This window comes from Papio anubis, chromosome 6 (assembly GCF_008728515.1).
Source record: "Papio anubis isolate 15944 chromosome 6, Panubis1.0, whole genome shotgun sequence".
NCBI lineage: Eukaryota > Metazoa > Chordata > Mammalia > Primates > Cercopithecidae > Papio > Papio anubis.
This window is the reverse complement of record NC_044981.1, coordinates 106,422,596-106,440,051: the sequence shown is the minus strand read 5'-3', so window position 1 is coordinate 106,440,051 and position 17,456 is coordinate 106,422,596. Positions and strand designations below refer to the sequence as shown.

The following is a 17,456-nucleotide window of genomic DNA, read 5'->3' as shown; positions in this document are numbered from 1 at the left end:
ATTTTAGAATAGTTTTTTCTAATTCTGTGAAAAATGATGTTGGTCTTTTGATAGAAATATCATTGAGTCTATAAATTGATTTGGGCAGTATGGCCATTTTAACAATATTGATTCTTCCAATCCATTATCATGGAATGTTTTTCCATTTATTTGTGTCATCTCTGATTTTTTTTTCGGCAGCATTTTGTAGTTCTCCTTGTAGCAATCTTTTATCTCCTTGGTTAACTGTATTCCTAGATACTTGAATTTTTTGGTGGCTATTGTCAATAGAGCTGTGTTCTTGATTTGAGTCTCAGCTTGAATGTTATTGGTGTATAGAAATGCTACTGAATTCTGTACATTGATTTTGTATCCCGAAACTTCACTAAAGTTGTTTATCAGTTCTAGGAGCCTTTTGGCAGAGTTTTTTGGGTTTTCTAGGTATATAATTGTATTGTTAGCCAGGAAAGAGATTTTGACTTCCTCTCTTCCTATCTGAATGACTTTAATTTCTTTCTGTTGCCTGATTGCTCTGGCTAGGACTTCCAGTACTATGTTGAATAGGAGTGGTGAGAGTAGGCATCCTTGCCTTGTTACTATTGTCAAGAGGAATAGTTACAGCTTTTGCCCCTTTAGTATGATGTTGGCTATGGGTCTGCCATAGATGGCTGTTATTATTTTGAGGTATGTTTCTTTGATGTCTAGTCTGCTGAAGACTTTTATCATGAAAGCATGTTGCATTTTATTGAAAGCTTTTTCTGTATGTATTGAGATGATCACATGGTTTTGCTTTTCATTGTGTTATACTACCAATAATTGGTTCTTCAAAAGAATAAGCAAGATTAATAGACTGCTAGCCAGATTAACAGTGAAAAAAGAGAAGATCCAAATAAGTTCAACCAGAAATGACAAAGACATTAGAAACAATCCAACAGAAACACAAAAGATCCTCAGAGACTACAATGAACAACTCTATGCACACAAATTAGAAAATACAGAGAAAATGCATAAATTCCTGGGAACACAGTCTCCCCAGATTAAACCAGAAAGAATATGAAAACCTGAACAAACCAACACATAGTTCCAAAATTGAATCAGAAAAAAGTAACTTACCAACAAATAAAAGCCCTGGGCCTGATGGATTCAGAGACAAATTTTACTAGATGTACAAAGAAAATATGGTACCAATCTCATTGAAATGATTCCTAAAAAACTGGGGAAGAAGGTCTCCTCCCTAATTCATTCTATGCCAACCAGAATCTGTCTGATACCAAAATCTGGTGGAGACATACCAAAAAGAAAAAAAAAAAAAAATCCGGCCAGTATTCCTGATAAGCATAGATGCAAAAATTCTCAAAAAATACTAGCAAACTGAATCCCACAGCACATCAAAAAGTTAATACACGATGATCAAGGAGGAGAAATGATATGATGATCATTTCTGGGATGCAAGGCTAGTTCAATATATGCAAATCAATAAATGTGACTCACTAATCTTTTCTTCTGCAAAGTTTAATTTGGTATTAATCCCATCCAGTATATTTTAAATATCAAAGCTTGTAATCTTTATTCCTAGTAGTTCAATCTGGATCCTTTTTATATCTTCGGATAACTTTTTAAACCGACAGTGGAAAACAGTTAAAATATCTTTTTAAAAGTCATTAACTGCTAATTTTAATATCTTTGTCATTTCTGTAACAGTTTTGATTGCATTTTCTCTGACAGAGATTATATTTTCCTACTTCTTTGCATGCCTGGTAACTTTTTATTAGATGCCAGAGATTGATATTTTTACCTTTTTGGAAGTTTGACATCTTTGTATTCTTATCAATATTCTTGAGTTTTATTCTGGGATACAGTTAAATTACTTGGAAACAGTGTGATCCTTTTAGGTCTTGCTTTTAAGATTATTAGATAGGGCAAGATCGGTGTTTAGTTTTGAACTAATTATCCCCAACTATTAAGGCAAGACCCTAGGATACTCTAACGCCTGTGAATTATGAAGTTCTGTAGTCTGGCTGTGTGTGTACACCAGGCATTGTTACCTCTAATGGTCTGGGATGCTCTTTTTCGGGTCTTGCATAGTGTTTTCACACTCATACATTGATGTGTTGAATACTTGGAGGAGGAACCTCTGTAGGTATCCAGGATTCTGTTTGTATAGCTCTCTCCTTTTACATAGTCTTCACTACAGTCTCAAATCACATTGGTCTTCCCGAGTTCATGGCTATTGTTCATCAGCTTGGGAGTTGGTCTCACTCTGCCTAGGTTTCTTCTCATAAGGTGGTAAGGTTGGGCAATCATAAGCTCATCTCATTTCTTTTCTGTCTCTCAAGGATCAATGTCCCTTTAATGCCTGACATCCAGTGTCTTAAAAAGCATTGATTTATGTATTTTTATCCAGTTTTTTAGTTGTTTCAGGAAGAAAGTAAATCCAGTCCCAATTTTGCTAAATTGGCAAGAAGCAAGATTTTTATATTATGTAGTTTAGTCTGTTAAAAAATTAAATTCACAAGAAAAAAAGCAATCTCTGAAAATTGATAAAAATCTCAAATAAATTAGCATAATTAGACATAATTATAATGTTATAATAACACAAAAAATAATTATTCCAAGCCACTTTAGAGCACAGAATTTTGTCTGTATATCTCTATTAGTATGTATTTTAAGGACACACATAGATACAACAAAATCTTAGGCTTTATTTAGAAGTATAATTGCTGGTGACAATAGTTGTAATATTATTTTAATCTAATTATCTATATTATAACATAATATAAATAAGATATTACACTAATGTTATTAGGAATAAAAATTTTCAACGTAAGAGAAAAGAGACCTATAACTCCAGAAGAAGTAAATTTTTATAACATTTACTTAGAAATGAAAATGTTAATTTAAAAACCTCATAATTTATTTTCTTTTCAAAAGTACTTATATCCTGGTTTTGTCCATTGAAGAAGCCTAGAAGAAATGACAACCTTAAGGTAATGAACATACTAAGGGCAAAGATTTTGAATTCTAATTATCATTTTCTACTAAAAGAACCAAGACTCCTTAGAAGAATGGCTGATTCCACCAGATTTGGCCAGTTAAAATACAAGATGAGACTAGGACCTGTTATTGTATCCAAAGCAAGAAGACTTACAGTTAGTGATGGGCTATGTGGAAAAGAAATCTTGGGTGGGCCTCTCATTGGTCAAAAATAGAATAGTTTGAGCATCAATAAGAATTTTGTATACAATTGTAACACAATCACTACCCAAACCTGTGAGTTCATAAAGAAAAAGAGAGTGAAAACAAAAATTTTACATTTTCTTTATTTTTTTATTATACTTTAAGTTCTAGGGTACATGTGCATAACGTGCAGGTTTGTTACATATGTATACTTGTACCATGTTGGTATGCTGCACCCATCAACTCGTCATTTACATCAGGTATAACTCCCAATGCAATCCCTCCCTGCTCCCCGCTTCCCATCATAGGCCCCAGTGTATGATGTTCCCCTTCCTCAGTCCAAGTGATCTCATTGTTCAGTTCCCACCTGTGAGTGAGAACATGCCGTGTTTGGTTTTCTGTTCTTATGATAGTTTGCTGAGAATGATGGTTTCCAGCTGCATCCATATCCCTACAAAGGACACAAACTCATCCTTTTTTATGGCTGCATAGTATTCCATGGTGTATATGTGCCACATTTTCTTAATCCAGTCTGTCACTGATGGACATTTGGGTTGATTCCAAGTATTTGCTATTGTGAATAGTGCCGTAATGAACATACGTGTGCATGTGTCTTTATAGCAGCATGATTTATAATCCTTTGGGTATATACCCAGTAATGGTCATATGGTACTTCTAGTTCTAGATCCTTGAGGAATCGCCATACTGTTTTCCATAATGGTTGAACTAGTTTACAATCCCACCAACAGTGTAAAAGTGTTCCTATTTCTCCACATCCTCTCCAGCACCTGTTGTTTCCTGACTTTTTAATGATTGCCATTCTAACTGGTGTGAGATGGTATCTCATTGTGGTTTTGATTTGCATTTATCTGATGGCCAGTGATGACGAGCATTTTTTTCATGTGTCTGTTGGCTGTATAAATGTCTTCTTTTGAGAAATGTCTGTTCATATCCTTTGCCCACTTTTTGATGGGGTTGTTTGTTTTTCTCGTCTAAATTTGTTTGAGTTCTTTGTAGGTTCTGGATATTAGCCCTTTGTCAGATGAGTAGATTGCAAAAATTTTCTCGCATTCTGTAGGTTGCCCGGTGAAAACAAAAATTTTAAAACCACACACACAACTTAATTGTACACCAATGAGAAGCAAATGGAGTACCAACTTTTTACTCTGAAAATGAACACCTACAAGAAAAGAATGTTCATTTATCCCACTTTTCTTCATAAACTGTGTTTCTAAGTAACTAATAGAGGGTAAGGTCTTTTTCACAGGAATCTTCCAGCTAGCTCTTAATCCTATACTTGCTGAAACCAGAGAGCACATATGAAAATTAAGATTATGCTACTCCTTGTCAAAGGCATTAATGTAAATGTGGGCAGAATAAAACCAGATGTAAGTGTTCACCTGATTATTCTTATATAAATGTCATATGTTAAGATTCCCTTTAACAAGAGAAAAATCTAACTATAACACTATGACAAACAGGCAAGGCCTTTAAACCTAAGAACCTGATTTCTTTATTTACCCTATAGTAACCATGTATGGGTAATTATGCTAGCTGGGTCTGCTTATTAGCACGTCGGTGGAGAAGACAGATGATGGTGCACTTCATCACATCAAAAAGAAACACTTATTTGGAGATAATGAGCAAATCTACACTTTTCCCCATGGGTTTACAGGCCACGATTGCCCCAGCCAGGGATGAGAACCAAAGAAGATGATGGGTGTGTGCACGAGGCACAAGTAAGACAAATGGGAAAGAGTAAAGAGGAGAAATATTATTTGAATATAACTCAATCATATTTTTGAGAAAGTCTGCTAGAAATTCAACATGAAATAAAAACCAGACATGAAAAGAATTACTGAGCTAAAATTTTTTAAAGATTAGGAGGATCAAAACATCAAATAGAAAACCTTTTCTAGAAACTTTCTTAAGGCAATATATTACAGAATTTTCAGCACAGGAATTTGGGGGGCGGCCAACTGAGGACTAGCTATGTGACTAATTTGGGCATGTTACTTAATTTTTCTGGGCATCAGTGTTCTCATCTATGATATAGGGCTATCAATTGCATCTATAACATAGGGTTATTGAGAGAATTAAATGAGTTGACGTATATATGTACTTTATTTTTATTTTTTATTTTACTTTAACTTCTGGGATACATGTGCAGAACGTACAGGTTTGTTACGCAGGTATACATGATCCATGGTGGTTTGCTGCACCTATCAACCCATCATCTAGGTTTTAAGCCCCATATACATTAGGTATTTGTCCTAATGCTCTCCCTTCCCTTGACCCCACCCCCCGACAGGCCCTGGTATGTGATGTTCCCCTCCCTGTGTCCATGTGTCCTCATTGTTCAACTCTGACTTATGAGTGAGAACATGCAGTGTTTGGTTTTCTGTTCCTGTGTTAGTTTGCTGAGAATGATGGATTCCAGCTTCATCTATGTCCCTGCAAAGAACATGAATACATTCTATTTTATGGCTGCACAGTATTCCATGGTGTATATGTGCCACATTTGCTTTATCCAGTCTATATTTGTTGCAGCACTATTTACAATAGCAAAGACTTGGAACCAACCCAAATGCCCATCAATGTATATATGTACTTTAAAAAGACTATCCCATATTAAGCTTTTGCAAATGTTAACTGCATTCATTTCTTTGACTTAAGGTATGGTGTAAATCTAAAAACTTACAGATATGTGAAGGTAAACCAATACATTACCCATTCATACTGTACTGGCAAACTGAGTCTCCAAGAGTGAGGAGAAGGTCACTTGAAAGAGAAAGGTGTAAGGGAAAGGATAACTGGGGTATGTAGGGAAAGGGTAAAACTGGGGGTGCTTTAAAGACAGGTGGTGTTTTAGTGTTAAAGACAAAAATGGCCTTCTTTGTAATGCTGATAGCACTCCTAGTTTTCGGTTTTATAAGACACTCTATTCAGTGGCAAAGTCAGTGATGAACAGGAGACGCAGTTTCTGGTTGTTAGATTATTGCTCAGATAATTGGAATAAAGAAGACCTCCTTCTGTATTACTCATCAGTGGGTCTTACATTTTTCTGTGTGTTTCAAAATTACTCCTTTGCACGCCTCTCCTTTTCTGAGAAAAAGATCAAGTCACCTTTAATGCTGCATTTCCTATTTAATTTGTTGCTTGCTCTCCTCCTCCCTTATTGCTTCTTTCTTTTTTCTTAAAGCAAGGGAAAGAGAACCCAAATAATTACTGGCTAATCATTTCTAGACTGAAAAGATACTGTAATAAGTCATTCAGAAATCAATTTGAAGACATCTACAGAACAGGTCACTGGCATTGTTACAAACAGATCTAGACTGATTTCATCTCCTTCTAGAACAGAATGGCAGGGTGCTGGATTGAGGTGAAAAATGGATACAACGTATCTTGAGTTCGGCAAGGTGTAGTTCCTGGCTCACATGACATACTCATTAATAATCTTGGCATGATATTCTCCATCAGTGCTCTCCTTGCCGTGCTCCGACACTGGTTTCTCTTGGTCCCTGTAGTTCTTCTGGGTGGTTCATTTCTGTATTTATGAAGCTAGACGTTGGGGTCTAAGAACGTCTTACACTTGATCAAGCTGTGTCCTCTGTTGGGAGAGTTTTGTTTTACTTTACTTCCTCAGACAAGGACATTTTTATCCTACTTCCACACTCTAGCACAAAAGTCACTAAATCTGCTCTTTCTGAATGCTTCATGGTTTCCTGTGTGGTCCTGCAGCTTTGTTTAGACTTTTCTACTCAATTAGAGACCCATACACTCTTCACTACATCAACTGTTTAAAAATCATACCATCTGTAAAAAAGCAATGAATGTGTCAGTTTTAGTTAGTGGCGCTGTATTAGCGGATAGATTATGTGGATTTGGTTTAACAAGAAAACTAAAATGTTTTAGGTGGTGTGGAAGCAAATTAACAAGAGACACAAACATATAATGGTGCACAGAGTTATATCAAGTCAAAGTGCGTAGATACGTAACGATTAAAAACAGGAACTCTGGAATCTGTTTGTGTTGGAATCCTTATACCATACTACCTCACTAGCTGTGTGTCATTGGGTAACTCACTTAACTTCTCTGTGCCAGCTTCCTTATTCATACCCTATTTTCTTTCTTTCTTTCTTTCTTTTTTTTAATACTGGATTTATTGATGGAAAATCATCTGGCAATACTGAGATTTGCTACTAAGGAATATCTCTTAGACTAGAATGTGCTGCCACACCCTATTTTCAATGGCATGCCTTTTCTCTTTGTTTATGCCACACACCACTTTAATAGGAACTATGTCAGTTTCATCTAATAAATATTGAATGTATGAAGGGATGAATGGATAAAAGAACAAAAGAAAACTATAAACTTTGGTCTCAGCTGGGCCACTCCATTACAAAATGTTTAAACTGGTTGAGTTTGACAGTCCTTCTACTACATTATGAAATAATAAAATTTATGCATTAATGTCAGAAGTTAGCATCAATTACAACATTACTTTAATAAAAATTGATTGAAGAAACATTTAGGACTCAATTTCTTCCTAAGTTTAAGACTGCCACTGTAATAGAGAGCCAATTCTCAGTAAGGTTATAGGTGCCACAAAGAGCAGAGACAGACACATCCCTGAGGGAAATTTTGCTTAGGCTTTTTTTTTTTTTTTTAATTTGAAAGCAGTTTTCACTGAGTAACTTGTCCTAGTTATGCCTATTTTTAAGCCTCTCTTTTTTTTCTTTCTTGTAGACAAGAAGCACTGCTTTAATAAACGTGAACCAATGTGCACTCCTGTACATTTGAAACTAAGAAGCCTACGGTGAATTAAAGAATCTGTGGTTCTTGTGGGTCCTGCAGGTTACAAACTTGTTAAAAATCTTTGACTTGATACATCCCACTGCCCTACCCTGTTGGAAAAGACCAATTCTGGGTAAGTATAAGGTCCTCTTAGCACAGTAGAATATGGGTCAATTTAGTTAGCACTAAGGCCTTTACTCCCAGGGATGGGAATATCCTGATGTTAGGAAGTTCCAAAGAGTATGATCAGAGGTTCTTTGCTCTGGTTTGGTTTCCCCGTTCCCCTTGCTGTCTTAGCCTGTTTGAGCAGCTGTAGCAGAATACCACAGACTAGGTGGCAGGTAGACAACAGAAATGCATTGCTCACAGTTCCGGAGACTGGGGAATGCAAGATTGAGGTGCCAGCAGATTTCACCTCAGATACTAGCCTTCTTGGTTCACAGATGGCTGTCTTCTCTCTGTCTCCTCACATGGGGGAAATGATGAGGGAGCTCTGTGTGGTCTGTTTTATTTTATTTTTACAATTGTTGTTTGTTTATTTATTTATTTATTTTCTAGACAGGGTCTTGCTCCGTTACCCAGACTGGAGCACTATCGCGTGATCTCGGCTCACGGCAACCTCCGCCTCCTGGGCTCAAGCCATCCTCCCACCTTAGCCACCCTAGTAGCTGGGACTATAGGCACACGCCACCATGCCCAGCTAATTTTTGTGTTTTTAGTAGAGATGGGGTTTCACCGTGTTGCTCAGGCTGGTCTCAAATTCCTGGCCTCAAGTGATCCACCCGCCTCGGCCTCCCAAAGTACTGGCATTATAGGCATGAGCCACCGACGCCTGATCCTGGTCTCTTTTATAAGGGCACTAATCCCTTTCACGAGGGCTCCACACTCGTGAATGACTTAATCATCCACCAAAGGCCTCACCTCCTAATACAATCATATTGGAGGTAAGGATTTCCATATATGAATTTGGGGTGGACACATTCAGTCTATAGCACTCACCCACATTTTATCGAGGCACACTTCTTTTCCATGGATTTGTTTTGGGCTGGAAACATAAATTAGCAAATACATTTTCATGAAGGCTATCTCAAGTACTGCTAGAGTAATAACTGCAGAAAGTATCAGAAATATCATAGAAAAGCGAATTCTCAGCATTGCTCAAGAATTATTGTTCTTTCTTTGAGATGGAGTCTTACTCTGTCGCCCAGGCTGGGGTGCAGTGGCATGATCTCGGCTCACTGAAACCTCTGCCTCCCTGATTCAAGTGATTCTACCACCTCAGTCTCCTGAATAGCTGGGATTACAGGTGTGCACCACCGTGCCTGGTTAATTTTGGGAGATATTAGCTGAATCCTACACTGGCTGATGAAAGCATATCACTGGGTGCGTTGGTACACTTGCTATTCTCATTACCCTGTTAAGTTGTAGTGGAAAGACCAGGTTCATCAGAATTTTAATGCATAATACTTCCCGCTAAACATATTTGGAAAAAATATTAATTTTATTGAGACAAATGTCAAATTTTAAGTTTTTATTAATTATTAATGTTGCTCAATCTTTATGTGTGCTGTTCTCAGAGTTAAAAACTAATATGCTGTGTAACGTGAGAAGGCCCTGTGGTCAGAACAGAGAAGGGCAGGCTGGGTGCACAGTTAAATATTCAAGATCTTTGAGCACAGCCCCCTCCTGATGCTTCTCTTGCCCTCCAGACTTTGAAGTGGATTCTTGAATCCTCTCATCTCCTCTGTCTCTGCCCTTCTTGCCTCTGGTTTAGCGATTCAACCCACATTCACTACGTCTGAACCTTGCTTCCTGTTGCTGCCTCTGCTTCGGGCCAGGCCCTCACTGCTGACCTTCTGATCAGTCCAGGTAACCCACAATCTCCCTAGTGTGGCCCCCATTAACTTTTGATCTTCCTGACCTTCAGCTGCCAGCAGGGTTCATCCTCACCAGAGTGACTTTGCAAGAGAAGCTGGACTCCCTTCCTCATGTCTGAGATGTGCTGAATAACAGAGAGTAATAAATCAATGTATCTCATGAGAACTTCTAATTCCTGTGCCTTCAAAAAGAAAGTTGAGAACTGTGACTTTTAGTCCTAATGAGAAATTAAAAATCCTGAGGCCTATGGAAATTTTAAAAAATACATACATTTTGAAATAAACTAGCACTTTAACTTTTAAGAGATTTTTTGAGACATGCTGAAGTGGAGAGACAAATAAAGCATTTTCTAAGTAAAGTAGCTAGCACAGGCTGTATTAAGTTCTTCAAATCTGAAAAAGAAAAAATGGTGTATCATTAAGAACTTTCCATCTAGTTCAAGAACTTTTTCTTTTTCAGAAAAAAAAAAAAAGAATGGGCACATAATTTTTACATTAGAGGTAGTATTTGTTTTCAGGTTTTACAGTTAATTAAAAATGATAATAATAGTTGAAATATCTGACCCTTCCCTTGAAACATTTTATTTTTTTAGCATAGAAATAGAATATGGGAATGCATTTTTCTCTGCCTGTATTGGGAGGATCTTATTGTAGTAGGTCATTGCAAACTGGTTTTCTTCTCTTGAGAGAACATATTTTGTTCCATTGATTCATAAATGTTTCTTATTTGGTCATGCACAAAAATAAATGATTTAAATGAATGAAAGAGGTTTGAATGTGAGCACGTTTTAAAAGGAGTTATTTATTATTAATTAACATTTATTTAAAAATAATTATAGATTCACATGAAGTTGCAAAGCCAGCACAAGGAGGTTCCATTTTTTTTCATGATAGTTACATCTGATGTAACTATAGTACAATAGCAAAACAACAGTTTTATTAGCTATGAAAATTTCCTAGAAAAATCTCAGAACTTTTCTTTCCTACACATATGCATGCACACACGTGCTCATGCACTTACTTCTGTGTGTACGCAGAAGAGCTATTTTATGTAAGAGTTTCAGCCTGGAGGCACCCTCAGTCAATAGCAACCTGCTCCCTGGAAGGAGGCTGGAAAGCCTCTAATAGTGACACCATTCCTCTTGGAATCAGGTCAAGCCCAGGAGGCTGGAGACAAATGAAAGAATAATCTAGGGTTATGCCCAGGACTCCTGTATCAAAGCCTTCGGTATCAACTACCAAACATAACAACCTGACAGATTGGAAGAACATTTTTATGATGTATAGATTTTTATCCATTATCCTTTTTTATTCTCACAGAGGAAAAGGCAAAATACTATGCACAATAGCTCTTAAGAGGTTTTGGTTCTTAAATTCATCAGAAAATAAAGTACAAATGAAGTACTTCTCAGTCAGCTTGTATTATGTCTTTATTACTGTTAATATGGGTACTCTGTGAGTAGGAAATATAATATTTTTAGGTCACGCTTTAAAAAGTGTAGTGCATTAGTAAAAGCAGTCTGGAGCTATATGGTTGGCTGAAGGCAATGAGATGACATGCACGATAGTTAGTATATTTCCTGACACTTCTCTCTCCAGAGCCTTGCCATGCATCACTAATCACATGTAGCATCATTTCTCATTGAGTCTAATACCATCATCGCACAGTTTCAGGCAGCAGTTACCAATTCATTATACCTGGCATCAGAAATGGAATTTAATGTGGGGTTATTGGTGATAGGGAAAGGCTTCCCTAAGAAGTTGGTTTTGAAAGTACTTTGAAGAAACTGGAAGAAGGAGATTGGAAATAGAAGAGTCAAACATCCTGTGGACAGATGATCATTTTATTAGTAATCCTAGAATGTTTATTCCTAACTATAATTCCTAGAATCTCATATAGTATGTATTACATTGTTGTTACTGAATACACTTTTGCTGAATTAACGAATAAATGGTTTGTTTTTCCTTTTTAACCACCAAAGAGTGGTATCAGAAAGGAAGCAGATTTTCATAGGAGGGTAGCCCCTTAAGGGGTAAGGTATCCTCTGGGTCTGGTTTAAAGTTTTGTATGTCCGGACATACAATTCTGTAGTTCTCAGTTTCTAGTGTCATTGTTCTCTCAGTCACAAAACTTTGGAGTCTCTTGGTTTGTCCTTCTCCATGTACCCAATCAGTTACTAAGTCTAACTTACAGTTAGTCTTATTTTCATTATTTAAAATTAAGTACCTTGCTTCCACTAAAATCGCCACATAGTGTTTTAATTACTACATTAGCTTCTTAAATTTTCGATCTTTGATTTTATCTTTGTTTAAAACTTATTTTGTGCCTTGTCAAAAGATGAATATTATAAAAATAGATTTGTCTTTCTGTAACAAAAAATCTTAGGCATTGTAGAAAAATGGAATAATTATGTTAAAAAAGACAATATAAACATCATTCTTAATTCTGTCTAACAGAAATGAATAGAGTTAGCATGTTGATTTGAATTTTAGTAGTATTTTTTCTTTGGTAATACATTGTCTTTATTTCATACAAAAAATTTTGTTTATGTTATGCATATTTCTTAAGAACATGCTTTTTCTTATTTAAAATATATTCAATATTTCCCATATCCTTTGTAACATTGTCTGAATGGTATTTATCTTATGGACAATGAATAACTTATTAACCATTCCCTTACTTATAGTCATTTCCATTTTATGCAGTAAAGAATACTGAAATAAATACTGCTGTTGTAATAACACATGAGTAAATTATACAATAAGTTCTTTAGAATAATTTCTAAAAATATTATTTGTATAATTTAAAGAGTTGAAAACTGTTGAGGTTTTTCACTATATATTACAACATTGCCTGGCAGGGAAATCATATCAACTTAAATTCCCACCAGAAAAATGTAAAGAATTGGCAATTCAGTAGATAAAATAAACAACAGATTAGATAGAGCTGAAGGAATAGTTTTAGAACTGAAAGATAAACCTGAAGTAATTACCCAAGACCCAGGACAGAAGGAAAAAAGTAGAGAAAATATTGAAGATGGGTTAAGGGACACGAAAGATAGAATAAAAAGTCCAAAATCTGGCTAACAGATGTTTATAAGGAAGCAGTAATAAAAATGTTTGAGAAGAAAATTGAAAGATATAATGCTGAAAATTTTCCAGAATTGATGAAAATATGAATCATCCAACTGAAAAATCATAATTGGTCCTCAGCAGAACAAAAAATAAACAAATCTTGAAAGTGTAAAAGAGAAAATATTTGAAATAACCTGATATAAAGTAATTTACCATCAATGCCATAAAAAATAGAGTAACAGCAAACTTGTCAACAGAAACAACATAAATTTAAAGATAATAGAATCATATATTCAAAGCTTGGAGAGAAACTAGATTTTAAATTTAGTAAAACTATTATTCAAGTGTGGGGTTAAAATTTTTCTCACAAAAAATGGGAGATTTTACTGCCTAATGTTCTCCAGAATTAAAGAAATGCAGAATAAAGGAGTAGTATTCCATAAAAATTGAGCTAAGAAAATTGGTATGCATGTGAACAAATATTTTTAAAACTCCAGTGACTAAAACAATAACAATGGTGATTACTTTTGAAAGTTGAAAAGAAGAATAGAACTAAACAAGTAATGACATTTTAAGATGAAGAAAAGTATATGGAATGAGTTTTCTAAAGTCTTTTTACTGTTCAGAAAGATGGCAGATATACTGATTAAATTTAAATTTGCTAATTCAAGCTAACCAATTAAAAATGTTAACATAATTCCTGGAGTAAATTAAATGAAGAATAACTTAAAAAGTAGAGAAAGGAAAAATATGAATAAAACAAGAGGAATCTTGTAAAGTTAAATATATACATATTTGGGGCCCAAGCAAAAGTACCTTAGTGGATGCAAACATTAATAAATAAATGAGTAAGTAAATCCATAAAATATACAAGATTTTCACTACGGCATTATTTGTAACATTGAAAAACTGAAAATAAAGTGGATAAACTGGTGTATTCACGAAATGAAATATATACAAAATTAAAATAAACAAACTATATTCACATACATCAACATGGCTAAATACTCAGAATATTGAGTGAAAAATTAAGTTGTAAAAAAGAATATGATGCTATTTTTATAAAATTTTCAGACAAAATAGTACAATACCCCATGTATAACATACAAAAACTAAAGTATAAAATATAAAAGAGGATATCCTTTTCAGCTTCAAAATACTGGCATCCTCTGAAAATAAAAGAATTAGATGGAGCTATAGCTACACAAAACATTTTATTTCTTTTAAAAAAAATACCAATTTGAAGGAAATATGCTAATATCTGTTAAATCCTGTAAATATGTGAACGCCTGATATATTATTTTCTGTACTTTGCTATATATTCAATGCATTTTAGACTTAAAAATAACATTTAAAAGAAAGCCTTTCTCATACTCAAATTACATAAGTCAGATAAATGTTTTTAAACAGGTTGCTTCAAACAGCTTGCTGCTCAAAAACTACTTAGCCAAAACTTCTACATCTAAAGCAAATGACATCATTTTTAAGGTAGTTTGGCTAAAGACTAAACATTTCTTCCAGTAATACTCCAATTTTTCAAAAACAATTTTAGAATCCCTCTTTTGTAATTTCCTAAAGCACTTTGTGAGGATGAGTTACCATGAAAACGACATTGTTTCATATATAAACCCTGTTTCTGAGATAGGAGTTGAGGTCAGGCACTCAGCACTCAATGCTGAGCATATCATGGTCCCTGCCCTCTTGGGGCTCAGAGCCCAGGCGTCTTCAAGTAACTCTGGACTGTTCAGAACATGAAATTCACCGTAAAAAGGGAGCCACAAGTGATCAGGCGGATGGTGTAGTTTTTTGTTTGTTTGTTTGTTTGTTTTTGATGGAGTCTCGCTCTGTCGCCCAGGCTGGAGTGCAGTGGCGCGATCTCGGCTCACTGCAAGCTCCACCTCCCGGGTTCAAACGATTCTGCCTCAGCCTCCCGAGTAGCTGGGACTACAAGCGCCCGCCACCACGCCCGGTTAATTTTTTGTATTTTTTGGTAGAGACGGGGTTTCACCATATTAGCCAGGATGGTCTCGATCTCCTTACCTCGCGATCCGCCCGCCTCGGCCTCCCACAGTGCTGGGATTACAGGCGTGAGCCACCGCACCCGGCCAGCTCCTGTCTCTTCAACCATTCTCTTTGTCTTTGAGGGTATATTCTTTAAAAATCTCTCTACTTATTATTTTAGTGGAATTCCAGAGGCAAGCATATATAAAGATATGAGCTCAACTGATTATTTTTTATTGGTTGTCCCAGCATATATATTGAATTGCCAAGAGAGGCTGGAGCAGCATCTATTTATTTCATGTCTTTATCCCAAAGTGCTGGGGTTTTAGGCATGAGCCATTGCGCCCGTCCTGGTGTAATTTTTTGTGTGAGGTAAAAACAATAAAAGGGTGTAAAACATAACAGAAACCAGAGCTCCAAAGAATAATAAAGAAATGTCAAGGTATATGAAGATTACAAGGGTAGAATGAACCAAAACACAAATAAGCAAAAACTGCAATGTGAAGGGCTTAGTGTTCAGAAATCCAGAGAGAGAGAGATAAACCAAGGGGAAGACCTACAGATTATCACACGGAGAGACACCATGTGGTACTTGCAACTAGGGCTCAGGGCAGAATGAAACAAAATGTACAGTGCTTTTTAAAAGACAGTCTCTAAGAAATGTAGCTGTAAGAATGAGAAAGACCGAAAAGAAAGATGATCTGCCATGATAGCTTTTGAATTCTGCCTCAATAAAATGGCAGATATATAACCCAGCCATTGTAAATGCCATCTACTTTGTACTCTATCCAGCTTTCTAATTCCAATTAAGTATGCTGAATTCTGTGACATATGCAGAGCTCGAAAGGACAAATTTCTAACGCTCTCTTAAGAGAATTCATTAGAACTTCATCTTTCCGATCTGGCTACAGGAAACCTTGACTGCCTCGCCCATGATGGAGTGGCGTTCAGAAGGAAGACGACCATTTTTAACTCAGAGTCTGGGAGTCTGTTCCAAAACAAGATGGAAAACGCTTCCTGAGAGCTTCAGTTAAAACACTGTAACAAATGTTTCAGCAGATCTCAAATATTGTAATTTATCACGTTTATCCCCCAAAGAAATCTGCAATAAAATCCCAGCGTGTACAAGATAAACGCGCTGGAGCGCACAGGGCAGTGATTAAGAGCGTGGGCTCCCGTCTCAGGCACACCTAGTTTTAAATCTTGCTTCAGCAGCTTACCAGGGGTGTGACCCTGAACTCATTTTCCCCTCTAAGCCTCAGTGTCCCCATCGGTTAAGTATGACTAACAGTATCTCCTTGGACGCATTTGTTTTGGGGAAATAATCAGTAAGCACTCTTGCAATCTTGCAAAGGCACCACTAAGAGTGGCAGTGATGGTGTCACGGTGACATGAAGATAGTGACCATCACCATCATCATTGTCCTACATCATTGTCCACATCAACCATTGTCCTACAGGCTCAACTTTGTTGCAACAATCCAGCTCCGTGCAGACTCTTCAATGAAGAAAGCTTTCCTGACCTGCAGAGAGCATCTGGTCCTCTGCAGAAAGCTCTCGATTTAGCTTCATTTTATATTTGAATTTGGTTCATGTTGCTTCCTCACTATTGCTAAGCGCTGTGCTTTTAGCACCTAGAGCTGAGGCTGACAAAATTATCAACCAGCAAGAGCAGCTTTCAGGAAAATACTGAATCATAGTTTACAGAATGATAAATGAACAATAATTATTAACAATGATGAAACTTACAATAGACTCTAAAAACCCTTATGCATCTGTTTCTGCAATCAGGATATGCCAGGCAATAGAAACAGGGAACACTTCTCCTTAGACAGTATTTGAATTAAGTTACAGCTAAGTCATTCATTCTGCTCTTTAAGGTGAATTTCTCTGATTTCATCCGGCGTGTATTTTTCTCACAGAAAGAAGCCTTATTTTCTTAACAAAAACACAGTAGTTCGGAAGGAAAAAACTGGAGCATGTAGTAAACACACAGTTTGAGAAAGATGGAAACAGAAGTGGAACTTCTCCCTCACCCGGATGCCGGTCATCTGCGCATGTACAGCTGAACTTTATTTATTATGTCACAATCATATTCTTGAAAATGAGGTGGCAGTGACTATGAGAAGAAACAGGATATAGGATATGCTGTGAAGGCAGAAATGTCCGATGGTGACCACAGATTACGCAGGGACTAAATAACAGCAATGAATCATCTGAACAGAATAAGGACATTCCCTCCTGGCCACCCACCCTCCACATTCTACCTTCCTGAATTTAATAAATTGGAGTGAAAAACTGAATTCTAAATGCTACACCACAATAAAGACAAATCACTCAACACAAAATGAAAATACAGAAAATCAGAAAACCAAATCTATTTGTTGAGGATCTCAACCCTGCCTGCAATAGCAGAACTATCTAGGTCTTTCTGAAAAAAATGTCCTATGCCTGAGGTTCACCCCAAGAGTTTCTGACCCCCAGGTAATTCTAGGGTGTAGTGGCTGTTGAGAACCATGGTCTTAAGTCCTTTATGATAAATCACTAGTTA

At 36.3% G+C, this 17,456-nt stretch overlaps 1 long non-coding RNA gene across 4 annotated transcripts in view; it reads left to right on the top strand.

Annotated features, from left to right (window-relative positions):
• The window catches only part of LOC103883931, a 114,654-nt gene that overhangs the window by 66,518 nt on the left and 30,680 nt on the right, over positions 1–17,456 (top strand). For 2 of the 4 annotated variants that reach the window (XR_002521700.2, XR_002521699.2), the window contains exons 3-4: positions 2,911–2,966; positions 7,906–8,086. This is a non-coding gene — a long non-coding RNA (uncharacterized LOC103883931). The remainder of the gene's footprint in view (positions 1–2,910; positions 2,967–7,905; positions 8,087–17,456) is intronic. The other 2 variants (XR_004184386.1, XR_004184385.1) reach the window with 1 other exon arrangement.